Here is a 24,017-nt window from a genome sequence, read left to right on the forward strand (position 1 = left end):
ACGGGCAGGTGTGGCACTTGTTCCACTTGCAAGGATAAGTGCCAGGAGGGAGATCAGTGGGGAGGGACAAATGGACAAGGAAGTCATGTAGGGAGCGATCCTTGCGGAAAGCAGAAAGTGGGAGGAGAGAAAGACGTGTTTGGTGGTGGGATCCAGTTGGAGGTGACAGAAGTTTCGGAGAATTATGTGCTGGACGCAGAGACTGGTGGGGTGGTAGGTGAGGACAAGAGGAACCCTATCCCTAGTAGCGTGGCAGGAGGATGGGATAAGAGCAGACGTGTGAAATGAAAGAGATACGGTTGAGGGCAGCATTGATGGTGGAGGAAGGGAAGCCCCTTTCTTTGAAAAAGGAGGACAATTAAAATTCAGAAATCAGATAGGCAAAGGGACTTGGGAGTCCTCATGCAGGGTTCCCTTAAGGTTAATTTGCAGGTTGAGTCAGTGGTGAGAAAGGCAAATGCAATGTTAGCATGCATTTCAAGACTAGAAAATAAAGGCAAGGAGGTAATTCTGAGGCTTTAAGGCATTGGTCAGATGGCACTTGGAGTATTGTGAGCAGCTTCGGGGCCCCTTTTCTAAGAAAAGATATGCAGGCATTGTTGAGGATCATGAGAATGATTCTGGGAATGAAAGGTTTAATGTATGAGGAGTATTTGGCTCTGAGCCTGTACTCAAATGGAGTTTTCAAGAAAGAGGGGCATCTCATGGAAACCTATTGAAAGGTACCTGGAGAAGATGTTTCCTATAGTGAGGGAATCTAGGACCAGAGGACAGAGCCTCTGAATAGAGGGACATTCCTTTAGAACAGAAATGATCAGGAATTTCTTTAACCAGAGTGTAGTGAATTTGTGGATGCCTGTGGAGGCCAAGTCATTTGGTATATTTAAAGTGGAGGTTGATAGATTCTTGTTGAGTCACAGCGTGAAAGGTTACTGGAGAGGGCTAGAGAATGGGGTGGAGAGGGGTGATAAATCCAGCTACACTGACTCTGAATTGTTATGCAGCACAGAGATAAGCCCTTCAGCTTAAAGTCAACCAAGACTCCCATCCCCTTTGCCCATATTTGACCCATATCCCTCTGAACCAGAGGTTTCTAATCATTTTGTGCCATGGACCCCTACCTTTAACAGAGGGGCCTCGGGACTCCAGGCTGGGAACCTCTTATCTAAACCTTTCCTGTCTATATACAGTACTGTACTTGTCCAAATATGGTAAGAATACCTACCTCAACCACTTCCTCTGCCAGCTCATTTCTTATCCCCACCATTCTCTGCGTAAAGGACAATTTACCTGTCAGATCGCCTTTCAATATTTCTCCTTTCACTTTAAATTTCTGGCCTCCAGGACCCTAGCACAAGAACTGTGACCATACACTTTACCTCTGCACCTCATTATTATATAAACCTCTCTAAGGTCATCAATCAGCCTCCTGCTTTCCACAGGACAGTTTACAAGAGTATTACTGGGACTCATCGAATCATAGAGAAGTACAGCACAGAAACAGGCCCTTCAACCCATCTAATCCATGCCGAATCATTTAAATCCATCGACCTGTACCCGGACGACAGCTCTCCATACCCCTGCCATTTATGTACCTATCCAAACTTCTCAAAGGTTAAAATCAAGTTCCTATGCACCGCTTACACAGGCAAATCGTTGTACACTCTCATGACCCTCTGAGTGAAGAAGTTTCCCCTCCTGCACCCCTTAAATGTTTTGTCTTCCACTCTTAAACTATGATCTCTGGTTGTAGTCCCACTCATCCTCAGGGTAAATCTAAGCAGGCTTTTTCCACTATCTATGCCCCTCATAATTTTATATACCTCTATCAAACCTCCCTTCTATCTTCTGAGGAATGCAGCCCTAACCTATTCAATCTTCCCTAAAAACTTGGATTCTACAGTCCCAGCAACATCCTTGTAAATTTGGTCTGTACTCTTTCAAACTTATTTGCATTTTTCCTGTAGGTAGTTGACCAGAACTAAACACTGCACTCCAAATTAGGCCTCACCAACATCTTATGCAACTTCAACATAACATCCCATTTTCTGTACTCAGCACATTGAATTATGTAGGCCAATGTGCCAAAGCCTTTCGTTACAACCCTATCAACCTGTGCTGCCACTTTGGATGAATTATGGACCTGTATTCCCAAATGACTTTGTTCTACAGCACTCCTCAGTGCCCAGCCATTCACTGTGTAAGACCTACTCTCATTGGTCCTACCATAGTGCAAATCCTCAAACTTGTCTGTATTAAATTCCATCTGCTCTTTATCAGCCCATTTTTCCAGCTGGTCCAGATCCCACTGCAAGCTCTGATATTCTTCCTCGCTGTCCGCTACACCCCAATTTTGGTATCATCAGCAAATCTGCTGATCAGTTACCATATTATCATCCAGGTGGATGATATGGATGACAGATCATAATGGACCCACCTCCAATCCCTGTGGCACTCTACTAGTCACAGGCTTCCAATCAGAGAGGCAACCATTTACAGCCACTCTGGCTTCTCCCATAAGGCAAATGTCTAAGCCAATTGCTAAGCGACTGAACCTTGATCAACCTTCTATGCGGGACCTTTTCAAATGCCTTGCTAAACTCCATGTAGACAACATCCTCTGCTTTGCCTTCATCATCTTTCCTGATAAAGTCCTCAATGTCTAAGATTGGTTAGGCATGATCTACCATGCACAAAACCATGTTGACTATCCCTAATCAGTCCATGTATATCCAAGTACTTGTATATCAGATCCCTTAGACTACCTTCCAATAACTTTCCCAATACTGATGTCAGGCTCATTGGCCTATAATTTCCTGTTTATTTTTAGAGCCTTTCTTAATTAGTGGAACAACACTGGCTAACCTGCAATCCTCCGGCACCTCACCTGTCGCTAAAGATGATTTAGATATCTTTGCTAGGGCCCCTGCAGATTCTGCACTTGCCTCCCACAAGGTCCGAGGGTACACCTTGTCAGGCCCTAGGGATTTGCCCACACTAATTTGCCTGAAGGCAGCAAACACCACCTCCTCTGTAAACTGTATGGAGTCCACCACCTTGCTGCTGCTTTGTCTCATTTGTGTAGACTCTGAGCCTGTTTCTTGAGTAGGTACAGATGCACAAAAATCCCCTTAAGATCCTCCCCCATCTCTTTTGGCTCCACACATAGATTACCATTCTGGTTTTCCAGAGGACTAATTTTGCCCCTTGCAATCCTTTTGGTCTTAATGTAGAATCCCTTGGGATTCTCTTTCACCTTATCCACAAAGGCAATCTCTGCCTTCCTTTAGCCTTCCTGATTTCTTTCTTGAGTGTTCTCTTGCATTTCTTGTACTCCATAAGCATCTCATTTGTTCCTACTTGCCAACACCTGCTATTCACTTTTTTTCTCTTAACCAGGGCCTCAATATCTCTTTGGAAACCAAGGTTCTCTAAACCTATTATCTTTACCTTTTATTCTGACAGACATGTACAAGCTTTGTACTCAATTTCTCTTTTGGAGACCTCCCACTTACCAAGTACACCTTTGCCAGAAAACAACCTGTCCCAATCCACACTTGCCAGATCCTTTCTGATTCCATCAAAATTGGCCTTTCTCAAATTTAGAATCTCAAACAATGAGCCAGACCTATTTTTTTCCATCTTTATTTTGAAACTAATGGCATTATGATGACTAGCACGTGGCCAAGTGGTTAAGGCATTGGACTAGTGACCTGAAGGTCGTGAGTTCGAGCCCCAGCCGAGGCAACGTGTTGTGTCCTTGAGCAAGGCACTTAATCACACATAGCTCTGCGTGACACCGATGCCGAGCTGTATGGGTCCTAATGCCCTTCCCTTGGACAACATTGGTGTCGTGGAGAGGGGAGACTTGCAGCATGGGCAACTGCTGGTCTTCCATACAACCTTGCCCAGGCCTGCACCCTGGAGAGTGAAGACTTTCCAGGCACAGATCCATGGTCTCGCAAGACTAACGGATGCCTTTAATGATCACTAGATACAAAGTGCTCCCCTACACAAACTTCTGTCACCTGCCCTGTCTCATTCTCTAAAATGAGATCCACTCTCTCTTGTTGGGACTTCTATGTACTGATTATGTGACTCTATCCCATTTAGTCTACGATCTCTTTACAGAATTTTTCCTTTAAATCCCGTGGGCTATTTGGTGGTCTATGATATAGCTTCATTAATCAGGTCATACCTTTCTATTCCTCACTTCTACCGATAATGCCTCAACAGACAAGTTCTCCAGGCAGTCCTGACTGAGCACTGTCATGACACTTTCACTGATGAGAAGTGCAAACCCCTCCCCCTTTAATCCCCCCCCCCCGCCGTTCTGTCATGTCTAAAACAACAAAACCAGGAATATTGAGCTGCCAGTCCTGCCCCTCCTACATCCAAGTCTCATTAATGGCTACAATATCATAATTCCAGGTGTTGATCCACGCTCTGAACATCTGCCTTTCCTACAATACTACCTGCATTGAAATATACGCAGCTGAGGACATTATTTGCACCATGCTCAACCTTTTGATTCCTGACTTGAGGACATGAGTGATGGAGAAAGATTGAATAGGCTAGAATCTCATTCCCTGGACTGATGAGTAATGAACTCGTGTACACTGCTTCACAGTATTTGCTCTCCTTTTGCACTACTAATTTAATTTCTTTCTTTCTCTCTCTGTGTGTGTGTGTGTGTGTGTGTGTGTGTGTGTGTGTGTGTGTGTGTGTGTGTGTGTGTATATGCATGCCAGTAACAATGGAGTATTCCTTGCAGCAACAAGTAAAATGCTGGAGTAGCTCAACAACAGGATCTGAAGGCAAAGGGATAGTTGATGTTTTGGATTGAGATGAAGGGTCTCAAACTGAAATATCGACTGTCCATTTCCCTCCACAGATGCTTTTTGACCTGCTGAATTCTTTCAGTAGTCTGCTGCTCCAGATTCCAGCCTCGGCAGCCTCTTGTGTCTCAGTGATCACCCTCTATCCTGAGAAGATCATAATTTTAAAAAAATTGGAGTCAGGATGTTAAGGATTGAAATTGTGAAATTTTGATTTGAATCCACAAAGAAGAGAAATGTGAAACTTGCCCACTAAAAGCTATAGAGTTCGGAAGTCACTTGGTCTTCAGAAAAGGTCCTCAGAGCAGGGCTGATAACCCATGAGCACTACCTTACTTTTTCCTCTCCTTTTTCACTATTCATTTATTTTTTATATTATTGTAACTTGTAATTTTTATGCATTACAATGTATACTTCCATAAAACAACAAATTTCATGCCGTAGGTCAGAGATGATAATCTGATTCTCATTTTGGAAATGTTCAGCTGGTTAGGGAGTTGTGGATTAACTAAGGAATATATTCAATATGATCCAAACAATGGGTGGGCTAGAATCAAGGGGCTGAGTGGCTCCTCTGTGTCTGTGTCTCTAACACTGTCAGAGAGAAGGATTCTGACAATAGATACATAAGATCCAGTAATAAAAAAAACAAGTTGTACCTGTCGTCTTAAACCAATGATCTCGGTGACAAGAAGGTTTTCGCCCAAGAATGCTGGTCCTACCATTCCATCCCTTGCCAATCACAAAGGGACTGGAAGCAAATGTGAATTTTAGTTGGGTACAAATCAGTGGGTTCCCCAATGATATTATAATCTTTCATTGAGGGTCCTATTCGTATTAAAGATCATTAATTTTTAACAGTTGAATGTTAATGATGGTATGACAGAGTTCTTTAATGTCCTTGGTTTCAGTGAGCTGTAAGTCAAAGTTCAAAGACAATTTATTATCGAGGTATGTAGACTATATACAACCTTGTGACTAGTCTCCTGACGGACAGACATACAACAAAGAAACCCAACTAAACCCATTTTTTAAAAAGGCCATCCCACACCCAATGTGCAGGGAAAAAACAAATCATGCAAACAACTGAAGTTCACAGAAGTGAGTCCACAGCCACATCACTGCAGCCGATCCAGTAGCCTGTTAGATTTAGTCCGCAGCCTTAGTTCAGCGCAGAGATGAGTGAACCTCAGGGAGTAGTGAGCTGAACACCTCGCCCTCTGTCTCGCTCTTCACTGTAGTCAATTCCTTCCTCTGTTTTATGTAACTGTCAATCATTCAGTGTTTCCTGAACAAGTCCTCATTTTTTTCTTTTGGTTCACCCAACATGATCTGTGCGCTGTCTCCCCTTGCCTCTCTAGCCAGTCCATCCATCCATCTCTTCCCACTCCACCCACATTGTGCCTGCTGACTTTCTGTCCACAAAATTCAGCATGACGTCTAAGACTTTGACATTCTTCTATAGATGTGTAGTAGAGAGTATATTGACTGGCTGCATCACAGCCTGGTATGAAAACACCAATGCCCTTGAGTGGAAAATCCTGCAGAAGGTAGTGGATATGGCCCAGTCCATCACAGGTAAATCCCTCCACACCATTGAGCACATCTACATAAAATGCTTTTGCAGGAAAGCAGCATCCATCATCAAGGATCCATGGGCATGGGCCCTAGTGACATTCCTCCACATTGTTAAGAATCCTGCCATTAACCCTGTATTCTGCCTTCAAATGCACCCTGTCTAAAGCTTCTACATCCTTCTTAGAACAGAACACAATTCTCCAAGTGTGATCTAACCAGGATTTTATAGGGCTGCAACATTACTTGGTGTCCTTTTTAGTTAACACCAGTGTGTCAAGCACCATCTTCACCTCTGTCTTCCTGCATTGCCACTGTCAAGGAACTCTAAGTGACCTGTGGAGTAACTTCTCTACACAGAGGGTAGAGACAACCTGAAACGAGCTGCCAAGGGAACTAGTCAAAGTGAGTACAATTTGTAACATTTGTGAGCCATTTTGTTAGGAACAAAGAGGTGAGGGGGTTTGAAAGGTAATGGTCCAAATGCAGACAATTTGGATCAGCAATCACTAAGGACCCCTATCACCCTCCTCTTATTTCTACCATCAAGAAGGTGGTGCAGGAGCCTGAAGACACACACTCAATGTTTCAATGTTTTAGGAACTGCCATCAGATTTCTGAATGGATAATGAACCCATGAACACCACCTCACTACTTTTTGTGAACTGTGTCTGTATGTTTGACAATGTACTACTGCCATGTAACAACATATTTCATTTCATATGCCAGTGATGTTGGACCAGATTCTAATGCTGTGGTTGGTATGGACCATTTGGGCTGAAGGGCCTGTTTCTGATCTATGTAATTCTACATACTTGTTTTCTGAAGTCTCTCTGTTCAACAACACTACTCAGAGCTGAGCCATTCACTGTGAAAGTCCTGCCATTGTTTAACCTCTCATTAAATTTTTTTCCTTCAATTAATGAGACACATTGACCGTGGGCAGTGCCTGTTCTCTCCTGTATGCCCACAATGGAAGAAGTGCACCCAGCTCCCTTCTCCATTGCCTGTCCTTTAACCAACATGACAAGCAAGTGGTGACCTTCCTGCTACCTATGGGATCTTGCTATATACCATGATAGATGTGTAAGACAGCTGCCAGAGTGGCAGTAGAGGCAGATACATTGGGGCATTTAACATTTATGGAACTCGTAGATAGGTGTGTTACCCACACGGAGTTTAGTGTTCTGTTCATCACTGTTGTCTATGTCCCAGACCCTCCTGAATGCCAACACCAAGGTCTCACTGGGAGGGCTTCACAGCATCATCAACTCTCAGCAAAACAAGCACTTGAACTGTCTCTTCATAATTGCAGGAGACTTCAGTCATGTTTTTGTTGTCTTTTGGTCATAATGTTTTTTGGTTTTTAATATATGCTGGTTCGGAACTGGGGTAATAATCGTTCTGATCTCCTTTACACTCGTACAGAAGAATGACAACAAACATGAATCTTGAACCTTGAATGGCTGACAGGAAAAATGGAGGCTATATGGGAAGGGTTAAATTGATCTTGAAGCAGGTCAAAGGGTCAGCACAGCATTGTGGGCCGAAGGGCAGTAGTGTGGGGTACTGTTCTGTGTAAGTGTTTGTGTAAGTGTTTCTTGCACTAGTCTCATTTACTGGTGTTTGACTCTTATTCATGCATGCTTTGTCCTAAGATTTAGAAATTTTTTTGCTTCATGTTTATTTTCTTTCCTGTTTTCTCTTGCACATTTAAAGCCCGTCTCTTTCTCTTTACAAACTGGCTTCCTCGTCCTTGCTGTCGATACGGGTAAATCACAAGGGCTGGTGGGTGTGCGTGACTCTGAACACTGTGGGCAGAGTTCCTCTGGTTATTGACCCAGTACGATCAGCCTTCTGTACAGCTGTAGTTTGCAAAGGGAGCCCTGAACTCGAATGCCACATCAGACGAGCCTGTGTCCTGGGCAATTAATTACTCTGATACTCCACAGAGCACTAGCTGGGGCCGATTCTTCCCTCCCTCTCCGAGCCTCAAGAGATGTCCAGGAGCTGAAGGTAACTGTGGGAAAGTGAATGAGCCAGTGGGAGTATTCCTCGTTAAAAGAGCAGCATCTTTGCCTTCCTGCATTTTCTGTATGCCTGTTCTTTACCATCTGGCTGTCGAAGTGCTAAATTCCAGCTGCAGTTGGTTATCGGGACCAGATGTTTGGACCGTGGGCACAGGAGGAAACTTCCCCTGGTCAGGAAGGTGTATGTGTGCGCATGTGTGTGTGTCTGTGTTTGTAGAGCTCTTAAAGAGAACACCCAGGGTTTAGTTCCTGGGTAAATGGTTCCTGTGTTTGCACAATAGTAATAGATGTTTATAAAATTATGAGAGGTGTAAGTAGGGCGCATGTATTTTTGTTGCTCCAGGGTCGAAATGTCAAGGGGCATCTGGGTAGAAAGAATAAAAGTATAGAGTATTTTTCTAAACAGAAAGAAAATTCAAAAATCTGAGGTGCGAAGGGACTTGGGAGTCCTCGTGCAGGTTTCCCAAAAGGCTAACTTGCAAGTTCAGTCGGTGAGGAAGGTAAATGCAATGTTAACATCCGTTCAAGAGAACTGGAATATAAGAGCAAGGACATGATGCTGAGACTTTAGAGTACATTGGTCAGACTGTACGTGGGGCATTGTAAGCAGTTTTGGGCCCCTTGTCTAAGAAAAGTTGTGCTGACATTAGAGAAGGCACACAGAAGCTTCATCAGAATGATTCAATAGTTCCATTTAAAATCAGAAATGTTTACAATATACAGTCTGAAATTGATTTTCTTTGCAGAGCTCCATGAAAACAGAAGAGTGCCCCAAAGAATGAGGGACAGTAAAACAAAAATTAGAACCCCAAAGCCACTGTTCCACCCCACCGGGGAATGAAAGTGTTAATATGTGAAGAGCATTTGATGGCCCTCGGTCTGTACCCACTGGAATTTAGAAGAATAAGAGTGGGGATCTTAGTGAAGCCTATCGAATATTGAAAGGCCTGGTAGAGTGGTTGTGGAGAGGATGTTTCCAGTAGTGGCTGAGTTTAGGACCAAAAGGCAAAGCCTCAGAATAAAAGGATGTCTGTTTAGAACAGAGATGAGGAATTTCTTTAGCCAGAATGTGGTGAATCTGTGGAATTTATTGCCATGGACGGCTGTGGAGGTCAAATCATTGATTATATTTACATTGGCGGTTGATAGGTACTTGATTAGGGCTGTCAAAGGTTACTAATCCCCCATTTCTGGAGAGGTAGTAATGGGGGACAAAGACATAGCTGACAAACTGAATAAGTATTTTGCATCAGTCTTCACTGTTGAAAACACTAGCAGTATGCCAGAAGTTTGAATGTGTCAGGGGGCAGAAGTGTGTGAAGTTGCCATTACTAGAGAGTATGTTCTTGGGGGTACTGAAAGGTCTGAGGGTAGGTTAGTCACCTGAACTAGATAATGTATACCCAGTATTCTGAAAGATGTGGCTGAAGAGATTATGGAGGCATTCCTTCAAGAATCACTAGATTCTGGGATGGTTCCAGAGGTCTGGAAAGTGGCAAAAACTACTCCACCCTTCAAGAAGGGAGCAAAGAAGAAGGAAAAAAGAAGGCCAGTTAGTCTGAGCTCAGTGGTTGGGAAGATGTTGCAGTCAATTGTTAAGGATGAGATCTCAGGGTACTTGGAGGTACATGATAAAAATGGCCGTAGTCAGCATGGTTTCCTCAAGGGAAAATCTTGCCTGACAAATGTGTTGGAATTCTTTGAAGAAATAACAAGCAAGATGGACAAAGGAGAATCAGTGGATGTTGTGTACTTGGATTTTCAGAAGGCCTTGGACAAGGTGCCACGTATGAGACTGCTTAACAAGTTACGAGCCCATAATATTACAGGAAAGATACTAGCATGGCTAAAGCAGTGGCTGATTGGCAGGAGGCAAAGAGTGGGAATAAGGGGAGCTTTTTCTGGTTTGCTGCTGGTGACAACTGGTATTCCACAGGGGATTGTGTTGGGACTGCTTTTTATATTATTGACTTGGGTAAGGGAGTAGGTGGCTTTGTGGCCAATTTTGTGGACGATACAAAGATGAGTGGAGGGGCAAGTAATTTTGAGCAAGTAGAGCAGCTATAGAAGAAAATTGATTAGGCGAAATGGCAGATGGAATACAGTGGGAAGTCTACTGTCATTCGCTTTGGTAGAAGAAATTAAAAGATAGACTATTTTCTAAATGGAAAGGAAAATTTTAAAATCAAAGATACAAGGGGACTTTGGAGTCCTCGTGCAGGATTTGCTAAAGGTTAGTTTGTTAGTTGAGTAGGTGGTGAGGAAGGAAAATGTACGGTTAGCATTCATTTTGAGAGAACTAGAATATAAAAGCAAGGATGTAATGTTGAGGCTTTATAAAGCACTGGTGAGGACTCACGGAGTATCATGAGCAGTTTTGGGACATTTAACTGAGAAAGGATGTGCTGACATTGGAGATGGTTCAAAGGAGGTTCACGAAAATGATTGTGAGATTGAAAATCTTGTCATGCAAGGAGCATTTGATAGCTATGGGCCTCTGCTCACTAAAATTCAAAAGAATGAGGGGTTTCAGTCAGGTTACCCATCGAATGTTGAAAGGCTTTGATAGACTCTCCCATCGTAGGAAACATCCTCTCCACATCCAGTCTAAGACCAGATGACACAACCTCGGAATAGAGGGGCATTCTTTTAGAATGGAGACGAATTTCTTTTCCATAGATTCACCACTCTCTGGCCATTCCTTGCCACAGGTGGCTGTGAAGGCCAACTCATTGGGTATATACAAGGCAAAGGATGATAGATTCTTGAAGGGGCACAGAGAAAAGGCAGGAGATCGGGGCTGAGGGGGAAATGGATCAGCCGTGATGAAATGGTACAGCAGACTCAATGGACAAATGGGCTAATCCTGCTCCTATGTCTTACGGTGTTATAGTTATGGGGAGAGTGCAGGGGCCTGGAGTTGAGATGGATAATTAATCAGCCATGATGGAATGGCTGAACAGCCTCTGAGCCAAGTACTGTAATTTTGCTCGTAAGGCCTTTGTCATGTACGTTAATGATCTGGATGATGGGGTGGTAAATTGGATGAGTAAGTATGCAGATGATACTAATATAGGTAGAGTTGTGGATAATGAAGTAGGTTTCAAAGTTTGCAAAGAGATTTAGGCCAGTTAGAAGAGTGGGCTGAAAGATGGCAAATGGAATTTAATGCTGATAAATACGAGGTGCTACATTTTGGTAGGACTAATCAAAATAGGACATACATGGTAAATGGTAGGGCATTGAAGAATGCAGCAGAACAGAGGGATCTGGGAATAATGGTGCATAGTTCCCTGAAGGTGGAATCTCATGTGGATAGGGTGGTGAAGAAAGCTATTGGTATGCTGGCCTTTATAAATCAGAGCATTGAGTATAGGAGTTGGAATGTAATGTTGAAGTTGTACAAGGCATTGGTGAGGCCAAATTTGGAGTATTGTGTATAGTTTTGGTCACTGAATTATAGGAAAGATGTCAACAAAATAGAGAGAATACAGAGAAGATTTACTAGAATGTTACCTGGGTTTCATCACCTAAGTTACAGAGAAATGTTGAACAAGTTGGGTCTTTATTCTTTGGAACGTAGAAGGCTGAGGGGGGGGACTTGATAGAGGTATTTAAAATTATGAGGGGGATAGATAGAGTTGACGTGGATAGGTTTTTTCCATTGAGAGTGGGGGAGATTCAAACAAGAGGACATGAGTTGAGAGTTAAAGGGCAAAAGTTTAGGGGTAACATGAGGGGGAACTTTACTCAGAGTAGTAGCTATATGGAACGAGCTTCCAGCAGAAGTGGTTGAGGCAGGTTCAATGTTGTCGTTTAAAGTTAAATTGGATAGATATATGGACAGGAAAGGAATGGAGGGTTATGGGCTGAGTGCAGGTCGGTGGGACTAGGTGAGAGTAAGAGTTTGGCATGGACTAGAAGGGCCGAGATGGCCTGTTTCCGTGCTGTAATTGTTATATGGTTATATATGGGCTTATGAAAGTGAGTTCATAGGTTGAGGAATCAGTTTATTGTTGAGTTGAGTGAAGTTATCCTTTCTGGCTCAGGAGCCTGATGGTTGAAGGGTAGTAACTGTTCCTGAACATGATGGCAAGACTCCTCTACGCACTGCCCAATGGCAGTAGCAAAGAAATCATGGCCTAGATCGTGGAGGTGTTTGATGCTTGATACTGCTTTCTTGTGGCCGCACTCTATGTAAATGTACAGACTGGTGAGGAGGGCTTTTCCTGTGATGGGTCCACCAATTTCCGCAGAGTTTTCCATTCCTGGGTCATTAGTATCTCCATCACAGGCAAGCGGCTGTAGTGGGGCTGGCACAGCCCGGCACCACGTCACACTCAAACACTCCCGGCACAGGCAGTGAACAAGACTGCTTTGTGCTTCACTGTAAGGGCTGACTCAGTGATCCATTGAACGAGTGCAGGTGACAGGACAGTGCCCCTATTATCAGACAGATTTGACTATACTCAATGTTTAGCAGCTTCTGCTCCTCCACGATCAGGTCATGAATCCATGAACACAACCTCCCTGTTCCTCTTTCGAACATTTTTGGAACTTAGTCATTTTTTATCTCTTGTATAGTACTGCTGCCACAAAAAAGACAAACTTCGTGACATGTGTCAATGATATTAATCCAGATTCTCACTGAACGTGTAGATCATAGGGCAGCACAGCTCAGAAATAAGCCCTTTAACCCATGATGTTTGGGCTCCTGTGCCTCCCCCCTCCCCCCTCCCCTGATGATAGCAATGACAAAATGACATGTCCCAGATGGTGATTGTGACTGAGAGCACTCAGTAAACACTGTCACACTGTCTTGTCATTCTGTTGATATTACACTGAGTGTGTATATTTCAATGTCTTCACCGGTATATTCTCACAATGGGTCCTAAAGGGTTTGGCTTTTTGGAGAATTTCCCACCATACACAGTGCAATATTTCATTTCTTTAGTAATGGGGATGTGTAAATGTGTATATAGTTTGTATACTGTACTAGGGACATTTACTTCTGTTTATTTTGTATTATGTTTGTAACCATATTGTTAACTTTGTGGGTAATTAGAGATGGTATGTCGTGGTGCCTAATAAACGAGGTGGTTCTCTCGCTGGGAGAGAGATGGGAGCTGTCAGGAGTGCACACTGAATATAGTATGGAACTATTTATTGTGTTTTCCAGTAGATATCTCTTTGTAAATATTGTCTGTTTGCTTTTCAATATTTTCACTCATTTTTGCAACTTGGATTTTGGTGCACCAAATAAACACACTTGTGCAAAGTGCTAAGCAACTCCAGCCATCTATCTTTTTGGTCAAAACTCATGTACATGACAGTGAGGGTCTGAAATGATGGAGCCACCTTCTTGAGTCACCGCCGGGTGAAGATGCCCTCGATGGTGAGGAGGGTTGTGCTCCTGACAGAGCTGAATGAGTCTACAACCCTTTCAGCCTCTTACAGTCTCGCACATTGGAGCCTCCACACCAGACAGTGATGCAACCAGTCAGAATACTCTCCAATGTACATCAGTAGAAATTTTCGGGAATCCCCTCAAACTCCTAGTGAAGTGTAGGTGGATGAACGCTACCTCACTATGTTACTGTCTTGTTGCACTTTTTTATATATACTTATAGCTAATTTATTTTACTGTAATGCTGTTGCAAAACAACAAATTTCACATTTGATGTGTGTTGCCTGATTCTGATTGTCACTCTTGCCTCTCCAAATTCATAACTGTGTTTTGAGGTTTTGAAGACCAAGCTACGTGCTTTATTTTAACCTGCCATGGCTCTGTGGTTGTGGACTCGCATTCAGGATCTCTGCAGCTCATGTCTTCTGTGTTATTTGTTTACTTTATTGTTTGTGGGATTTGTTCTTTTTTTTACATGTGTGTTTGACAGTCTTAGGGTTTTTTTTGTGGATTCTGTTGTGTTTCTTAGTTTTGTGGCTGCATGCGAGAAGATAAATCTCTAAATTGCATTTCATAAACATAATGCGTGCAAAACTAAGTGTACTTTGAACTCTATCCGCTGGAAGGCAGGCTTGTTTCCTGAGGAACTTGGTCGGGGGGGCCAGCTGATGAGAGATTTGTGTGATGTGATCCATCGCTGTTTGCGTAAGGCATTTGCTAAGCATGAATGTTATCTCATCTGCACACACTCAGTTCATGTTTGGTTTAGCCGTGATCAGTGGAAATGTCCACAAAACAAGCATGTCCAGAGCTTCAACAGCACATAAAGCTGTCCACTGCCAGGGCCACAATTCCTGGAGATGGGGTGATCAAACCTGGCACAATTCCTCGAGACGGGGTGATCAAACCTGGCACAATTCCTCGAGACGGGGTGATCAAACCTGGCACAATTCCTCGAGATGGGGTGATCAAACCTGGCACTCTGGGCTGTTGGATTCTGATGGTCTTGTGACCCAAAGTTTGTTCGGAAGTCGAGAATGAAGCATAAAACTTATTGCTAGCAATTTCAGTAAGTGTCACAAATTAAGATTAGCTGAAAGAACAAACAAAAGGTGAAGGAAAAATTTAGTTATGGTCAAACTGGAGATGACACAACTCCAGTGATAACAATTAACCTATAAAATGGCCAGATTCAAGTGGCTTGATACCTGCTGTGGGAAAAAAAATACCAAAGCAGTTCTACTACAATTACTGGAAAATGTTTCGAACAATTACATGTATAGATGTAATTTTATAAAAACACAAGGAAGCGTAGGAAAGTGAAACTTCAATAAAAATAGAGGAAAAATAACAAATCTACACCCAAATCCAACTGGGCTCGATGTTATTGCTGGCTGTAATCTCAAGCTCAATTCTCCGTGGTGTGCTTGAAATTTCTGGGGATTTGTAACTTGTCTATATAAACCGATGTTAATGATAGATGTACAGAAGATTAATGCATCCTTTCTCTCCCTCGTGTTTCTTTTGTTGCATTTAAACTAGTCCTGAGACGACTCCTGAGATGTGGTTACTAAGTTTGCAGGTGATGGAGTCAAAGTAAATTTATTATCAAAGAATGTACACTCAGTGACCATTTTATTAGTTACACCTGTACACCTTGTTAATGCAAATACCTAATCAGCCAATCCTGTGGCAGCAATGCAATATGCACAAGTATGCAGACATAGTCAAGGGGTTTAATTCCAAGTTCAAAGTAAATTCATATCAAAGTACATAAATGTCACCATATACAACCCTGTAGCTGATTGATGCTACACCCTGGTTTTCCAATGGCCTCTGAGTCTTGTGAACTATCAAAGTCGCTTGTTGCTTGTCAATATGGGATTTTTTTTAAAATTAAGCCACACTGCATGCATTGTAAATATAGGTTTTGCACGGGTTGGAGTAGCACCACAATCTAGTTGTCTTGGGCAATGACAATAAAGTTCTATTCATCTTCTTGTGGGCACACTCAATAAATCCATAATAGAATTAATTAAAGAGCAGACTGACTTGTGCAAAAGTCAGCAAACTGTGCAAATACAAAAAGAAAGAAATAATAAATAACAAGAACATGAGATGAAGAGTCCATGAAAGTGAATCCATAGTTGTGGGAACATTTCAATGATGCGGTAAATGAAATTGAGTTAAGTTACCCCCTTTGGTTCAAGGGCCTGATGGTTGAGAGTGAGCAACTGGTCCCGAAGCAGGTGGTGGGGGTCCTGACACTCCTGTACCACCTTCCTCAATGATGACATCGAGAAGAGAGCATGACCTGGATGGTGGGTATCCCCAATGATGGATGCTGCTTTCCTGTGGCAACACTGTTCTGTTCTGACTAAACATCAGAATGGGGAAAAAACATGATCTAAGTGACTTTGGCTGTGGAATGACTGTTGGTGCCGGATGGGGTGGTTTGAGTACCTCAGAAACCACCAATCCCCGGGACTTTCATGCACAACAATCTCTAGAAATTGCAGAGAATAATGGGAAGAACATCCAGTGAGCATTTTGTTAATGAGAGAGGTGGTGCCAAGACAACAACCACTCGGTCAATGTCAGCGAAGTCAAATGACTGATGATAGACTACGTGAGGAAGAAGCCGGTGGTCCATGTTCAAATCCTCATCAGGGGATCAGAGCTGGAGAGGGTCAGCAACATTAAATCCTCAATGTCATCACGTCAGAGGACCAGGATGTACGTGCCATTACAAAGAATGCACAACAGTTTTCTACTTGCACAGATTCAGCAGGTCATCTAAAACTGACAGGCTTCTGTAAATGCACAGAGGAGAATATCTGAACTGGCCAGATCTCTGCCTGGTATGGAAACACCAATGTCCAGGAATGGAAACATCTACAGAAAGTGTGTGTGATGGACTAAGCTGTATCCAACAAAGGCCACCCCACCATTGAGCACAACTACAAGGAGCACTGCCACAAGAAAGCAGCATCCAGGCCATGGTCTCTTCTCGCAGGAGGCACGGGAGCCTTGGATCCCACACCATTAGGTTCAGGAACAGTTATTGCCCTACGGTCATCAAGCTCCTGAGCCAGTGAGGATAAATTCACTCACATCAACTCTGAACCGATTCCACAATCTATTCACTCACTTTCCAGGACTCTAATCAGAATCAGGTATAAAATCACTGTCATATGCTACGAAATTTGTTGTTTTGCTGCAGCAGTACGGTGAACTATATAACAATTTTTAAAAACTGTAAATTACAATAAGAATTGTATAAAAATTAAATATGTAGTGTAGAAAGTGAGAGCAAACAAAAATAGTGAGGTAGTCTTCTTGTGTTCAATGTCCGTTCAGAAATCTGATGGTGGAGGGGAAGAAGCTGTTCCTAAAACGTTGACTGTGTCTTCAGGCTCCTGTACCTTCTCCCTGATGGTAACAATGAGAAGAGGGCATGGCCTAGGTGATGAGGGTTCTTAATGATAACTGCCACCTTTCTGAGGCGTTGCCTGTTGAAGATGTCCTCGATGCTGGGGAGGCTAGTGACCATGATGCAGATGGCTGAGTTTACAACATTTTGCAGCTCTTTCCAATCCTGTGCAGTGGCCCTTCCATACCAGGTGGTGATGCAGCCAGTTAGAATGCTCTCCACAGTACACCTTTAGAAGCTTGTTAAGACTTGGTACATCACCAAAGACTCTTGAAAATTTCTAATGAAATATGTATAGCAGCTGCCATGCCTGCATTTGTAATTGCTTCAATAGGTTGGGCCCAGGATAGATCTTTAGAGATGCTGATGCCCAGGAACTTAATTGCACACCCTTTCCACTGCTGATTGCTTGATGAGGACTGATGTGTATTCCCTTGACTTCCCTTTCCTAGTCCACAATCAATTCCTTGGTCTTACTGATGTTGAGTGCAAGGTTTTTTGTTGCAATATCATTCAACCGGCTGATCTCATTCCTGTACGCTTCTTCATCACCATCTGAAATTCGGCCAATAATTGTTATGTCATCAGCAAATTTATAGATGGCACTTGAACTGTGCCTAACAACACAGTCTTGGGTGTGGAGAGTAGAGTAGTGAGATAAGAGTGCATCTTTGAGTTGTGCCAGTGTTGATGCTAATCAGAGAGGTGATATTATTCCAGTCCACGCAAACAGTGGTCTTCCAGTGAGGAAGTCATAGATCCAGTTGCTGAGGGAGGTAGAAGACCAGATTTTAGAGCTGGGGGTATGTTTGCATTGAACACTGAGCTGTAGTGAACAAACAGCAGCCTGACATGGGTATTGCTATTGTCCACTAGGAGCAGAATTGGGCCATTTGTCCCATCCAGTCAGCTCCGCCATTTTATCATGGCTGATCAATTTCTCTCTCAGCCCCAAGCTCCTCCCTTTTCCCCATATCCCTTCATACCCTGACTCATCAAGAATCTGTCAACCTCAATACCCAATGACTTGGCCTTCACAGCCTCTGATGGCAGCAAATTCCACAGATTCACCTCTCTCTGGCTAAAGAAATTACTCTTCATCTCCATTCTAAATAGGTGTCCCTCTATTTTGAGGCTGTGCCCTCTGGTCTTGCGCTCACCCACTGTAAGAAACATCCTCTCCACATCCACTTTGAAGCCTTTCAACATTTGAGCATTTTCGATGAGGCCCTCCCTCCTGGTGGTCCAAGGCCAAGTGGAGAGCCTGTGAGATTGAATCTGCTGTAGACCTACTGTAGCAGTAAGCAAATTGCAGTGGGTCCATATCCTTAGGCAAGAGTTGATTCTGAATGTGACCAACCTCCCAAAGCAATTCATCACAGTAGATGTGATCAGGACTAATGAAGGGTCTTGGCACAAAATGTTAACTGTACTCCTTTCCATAGATGCTGCCTGGTCTCTGTCCCTCCAGCATTTTGTGTTTTTCCTTGTATTATTTATTTACTTAGAATATTTGTTGTTTTTATTTACACAGGGCATCCCCCTTTCACACACTGGTCATTCGTCAGTTTGTGGCCATTCATGGATTCTATTGCATTTTTTCTACAAATATCTTGAAGGGAATAAATCTCAGGGTAGTCTATGGTGATATGAGCATATTTTGATTAAAAAATTTCGTTTGAACTTTGAGTAGCATGGAATCCGGAACTGCTCACTTTCAAACCTGGCAAGTGACCGCACTTGACTTGTGGCGCCGTGACGTTAGTGGAATTTACTGTACAGAATATCTCTTTGCAAACTGCTGATTTTATCTGATTGTTGATGTTTTAGGGCTCATCTCCAGATTGCAAGGTCAATTGGTCCTGACGAGTTTGTTACACTGTAATAATTAAATGGCTAACGATTAATGAGCTGCTGAAACAAGCCCTCATTAACATGATGCAGATTGGCAGGGATGGAGATGGGAAGTGACCGTATTGCAATGCATAGTACGGATTCTGCATCATATGAATGTTTTTGGTGACACTCCAGGGCAGAGTGAGGTAAACTGTGTGTTGTTATTTTAGCATCTGGCAATAAATCAGCTCACTACACATGCTTTTGAAAGGTAATAAAAAAGGCAGATAATTACTTTGGGTTGGATCTTTGACTATACTGAGCAACACATAAAATACTGGAGGAAATCAGCAGGTCAGGCAGCATCTGTGGAGGGGAGTAAATGGTTGATGTTTTGGGCCAAGACCCTTCCAAATGAAGAGATCTGGCCAGAAACGTTGACTCTTTATTCATTTCCATAGCTGCTGCCTGACCTGTTGAGTTCCTCCAGCATTTTGTGTGTTACTCTGGATTTGTAGCGTCTGAAGAATCTTCGGTTTCCTCGATTATGCTGCCTGCTTGACTGAGGTAGTGAGAAGTGTAGAAAGAGGAGGCTGGTGATGTGCTGAGCTGTGTCCACAACTCCACAGTTTCTTGTAGTCACACGAAAAGCAGTTGCATGCCAAACTGAAAGGGTGTTTTCTATGGTGTGTTGATAAGTGTTACTGAGCATCCAATAGACCCTTCTCCACCATTCAAGTTCACCTTGGCTGATCTAGCCTCTCTTACCACTTTCAAATATTCTTAATCTCTTTAGCATTAATGGGTATAATCCATTCCCTCCTTAAACATATTAAGTAATCTGGCCTCCTCGGCTTCTGTGGCAGAGAATTCCACAGATTTGCCAAGACAAAGGTGTACAAAATTATGAGGAGCATAGATGGGGCAAATCGAAGCTGGTTTTTTCCATGGAGGTTGAGAGAAACCTGAACTAGAGATCATGGGTTAAGGGTGAAAGGTGAAATGTTTAAGGGGAACTTCACTCGGTGAGTGTGGAATGAGCGGCCAGCAGAAGTAATGGATGCAGGTTCGGTTTCAACTTTCTTGATAAATTTGGATAAGTAGATGGACGGAAGGGGGAATGGAGGGCGGTTGTTCAGGTGTGGGTTGATGGGACTAGGGAGAATAACAGTTCAGCGTGAACTAGATGGGCCAAATTGCCTATTGTGTGCTATAGTACTCTATGACTCTTAGAAATTCTCATCAACATTTCAAATAAGATTCTCCACATCCCGAGGGTGTGATCTGTGGTTCTGAGCATAGAACAGTGTAGGCTCTTCTTTGCCGACCTTTTAACCTACTTCAAGGTCAAACTAACACTTCCCCCACACATGGCCCTCCAATTTTCTACCATCCATGAGCCTATCTAAGAGTCTCTTAAATATCCCTAACGTGTCTGTCTCTACCACCATCCCTGGCAGCACGTTCCACACACCCACCACTCTGTAAAATTATGTTGTATCCTCATCCATCTTCTGCTACGGGTCACAGCTCAGTTAAATGTGAATTTAATTGTCATCTCCTTCTGGGCTAATGAAATCTAACTGTCAGTAGTAGGTCTGCAGATGTGGTCTTGGCTAATTCAGACCATTTGTGAAGCTTTCCATGAGCAGCCTTTTGTACTTTGAAAGCAAATCACCCCTGTATCGAGCTTTTAATCTTGCAAAGTGTTGCAGTCCTGTCTGTTTCTGTTTGTGATCAAGGCAAATATAACTGGGGGGGGTGGGGGAAGAGGGAGACAATGACGTTTTGAGCTGATGGCTTGAAGTCAAAAGAGTTCACAGCACAGAGGCAGGCTCTTCAGCCCAACTAGGCCATGCAGATCAAGATGTCCATCTTAGCTCATCCCATAATCCTCTAAACTTTTCTATCCATGTACTCATCCAAGTGTCTTTTAAATGTTGTAAATACACCTGCCTCCCCTGCTTCCTCTGGCTGCTCATTCCATATATAGACCACCCTCTAGGTCAGGGGTTCCCAATCTGGGGTCCACGATCTCCTTGGTTTTAATAGTGGGGTCCATGGCATAAGAAAGGTTGGGAGCCCATGCTCTAGGTGAAATCATTGCTGCTCTGATTCCTATTAAATCTCTTCCCCTCTCACCTTGAACTTGTGATGTTCAGTTTGAGAGGAAAAAGGCTGTAAACCTTCGTCCTATCCATTCCCAGCATTGCGGACACCTTCAAAAGATGATGCCTCAAAAAAAAAAAAAAAGGCATCATCCATCATTAAGGGCCCCCATTGTCCAGAACATGCTCGCTTCTCATTACTACCATTGAGGAGATGGTTCAGGACCTTGAAGACCCACACTCACATTCTAGCAACATCCTCTTCCCTTCTGCCATCAGATTTCTGAATGGGCATTGAACCTGTGTACACCACTTCACTGGCTTTTTCCTCCTTTACTCTCTTTTAGCACCACTTATTTAATTTGTGTATTTACTGTAATTTATAGTTATATATTGCAAAGTACTGCTCCACAAAAAAATCAACTTCATGACCTATCAAAGTTCAAAGTACATTCATTAATAAAGAATGTACACTATATACAATATTGACATTTGTCTCCTTACAGGCATCCACAAAACAAAGAAGCCCAGTAGAACCCATTAACAAGTTTTCATGACATATGCCAGTGATATTAAACCTGATTCTGATACCTTTCATGATTTTGGGTCACTGATGGAGATGAGAGGAAACCTCATGCGGTCACAGGGAGAACATACAAACTCCTTACGGGCAATGGCAAGAATTGAACCCCAGTTGTTGGCGCTGTAATAGTTTTACGCTAACTGCGGTACTACTGTGCCACTTATTACCTTTTGGGGCCCCCACGTCAGGCAAGGTGTAGTTTAAAGTTGGTTTAACACCTCATTTGAAGGACAGGACCTGCAAGTATTTTTTGTCTCTCGTGTCTCTCCTTTGTGTCAGGGTCTCTACCGGGACACCAGCCCAGAACAGCTTGGAGGTACATGTGTGCATCCTATTGGGCTGAGGTCGACACTAGCTAATGGCTTTCAAATGGCAAAACGTTGGTCCTCTCTTATCTTTACTATGAAGGTCAGTGCCGGCTCTCGATATAAAAGCCGTGTGTAGCTTTGAAAGAGAATTTATTAAGGTGGTGTAACCTGAGCAATGTGTTCATAACCAAGAGATCTGAAAGGTGTTTGACATGGAGAAGTACATGTGTTCATATGTCTAAATCTTTGAAGTTGGCAGACCATGTTAATCAGTAAAGCAGATGAGGTTTGTAAACAAAAGTGTTGAGTACAAAGGGAGACGAGTTATGTTCAGGTTATATAAAGGACTGGCTCCTCCACAAATGTAACCTTTCACACAGTTCTCTTCACCTTCAATTTTGGAAGGGTATCAAAATGCAAACAAGGAGCACATCACCTCCTTGTTCACCTCTACGAGCCTTCCTGCTATCAAGGACACGTACAGAAAGGTGTCATAAAAAGGCCAGTAATGCCATGCAGATATCCCACCTCCCTTTCTTGTAGTCTGTTTTCCCACTCCCAGCAGGGAGGAGGCTACATAGCATCCATGCCAGGACCACCAGACTCAAAAGCAGTTGCCTTCCCAAGCAGTAAGGCTGATCAACCCCTCCACACCCCCAACCACCACCACTACTACCTATGTCAGGATGCTGTTCATCGACGATAGCTCAGCATTTAACACCATCATTCCCACAATCCTGATTGATAAGTTACAGAAGCTGAGCCTCTGTACCTCCCTCTGCAATTAGATCCTTGACTTCCTAACTGGAAGACCACAATCTGTGTGGATTAGTGATAACATATCCTCCTCGCTGACAATTAGCAGTGGTGCACCTCAGGGGTGCGTGCTTAGCCCACTGCTCTACTCTCTATAAACCCGACTGTGTGGCGAGGCATAGCTCAAATACCATCTATAAATTTGCTGATGATACAACTGTTGTTGATAGAATTTCAAATGGAGATGAGAGGGCGTACAGGAGCAAGATATGCCAACTTGTGGAGTGGTGTTACAGCAACAACCTGGCACTCAACATCAGCAAGAAGAAAGAGGTGATTGTGGACTTCAGGAAGGGTAAGACAATGGAGCACATACCAATCCTCATAGAGGGATCAGAAGTGGAGAGAGTGAGCAGCTTCAAGTTCCTGGGTGTGAAGATCTCTGAGGACCTAACCTGGTCCCTACATATCGATGCAGTTATAAAGAAGGCAAGACAGCAACTATACTAAATTAGGAGTTAGAAGAGATTTGGTATGTCAACAAAAACACTCAAAAACTTCTATAGATGTACTGTGGAGAGCACTCTGACAGGCTGCATCACTGTCTGGTATGGAGGGGCTACTGCACAGGACTGAAAAGCTGCAGAGGGTTGTAAGTCTAGTCAGCTCCATCTTGGGTACGAGCCTACAAAGTACCCAGGACAACTTCAAGAAGCAGTGTCTCAGAAAGGCAGCGTCCATTATTAAGGACCTCCAGCACCCAGGACATGCCCTTTTCTCACTGTTACCATCAGGCAGGAGGTACAGAAGCCTGAAGACACACACTCAGTGATTCAGGAACAGCTTCTTCCCCTCTGCCATCCGATTCCTAAATAGACATTGAACCCGTGAACACTACCTCACTTTTTTAATATTATTTATGTTTTTGCACAATTTTTAATCTATTCAATATACATATGCTGTAATTTATTTATTGTTCTTTCTCTTCTATATTATGTATTGCATTGAACTGCTGCTACTAAGTTAGTAAATTTCACGACACATGCCGGTGATAATAAGCCTGATTCTGATTTGGCATTTCCTGTCAGACAGCTGATGTCCTGACACTCCTGTGCCTAGCATCACAGGCTCTTTTCTACAGAG

The 24,017-nt window shown here is 43.2% G+C and overlaps 1 protein-coding gene across 14 annotated transcripts in view; it reads left to right on the top strand.

The window, feature by feature from the left end:
• LOC140205309 (liprin-beta-2-like) overlaps positions 1-24,017 on the top strand; it is a 245,569-nt gene that overhangs the window by 22,766 nt on the left and 198,786 nt on the right. Inside the window, exon 1 of one of the 14 annotated variants that reach the window (XM_072272842.1) lies at positions 8,338-8,429. The exons of the other annotated variants lie outside the window; for them this stretch is intronic. The gene's annotated coding sequence lies outside the window, so the exon portion shown is untranslated. Of the gene's footprint in view, positions 1-8,337; positions 8,430-24,017 lie in introns of those variants that run through there. 14 annotated transcript variants of the gene reach the window in all.

Source organism: Mobula birostris, chromosome 11 (assembly GCF_030028105.1).
Source record: "Mobula birostris isolate sMobBir1 chromosome 11, sMobBir1.hap1, whole genome shotgun sequence".
Lineage (NCBI taxonomy): Eukaryota > Metazoa > Chordata > Chondrichthyes > Myliobatiformes > Myliobatidae > Mobula > Mobula birostris.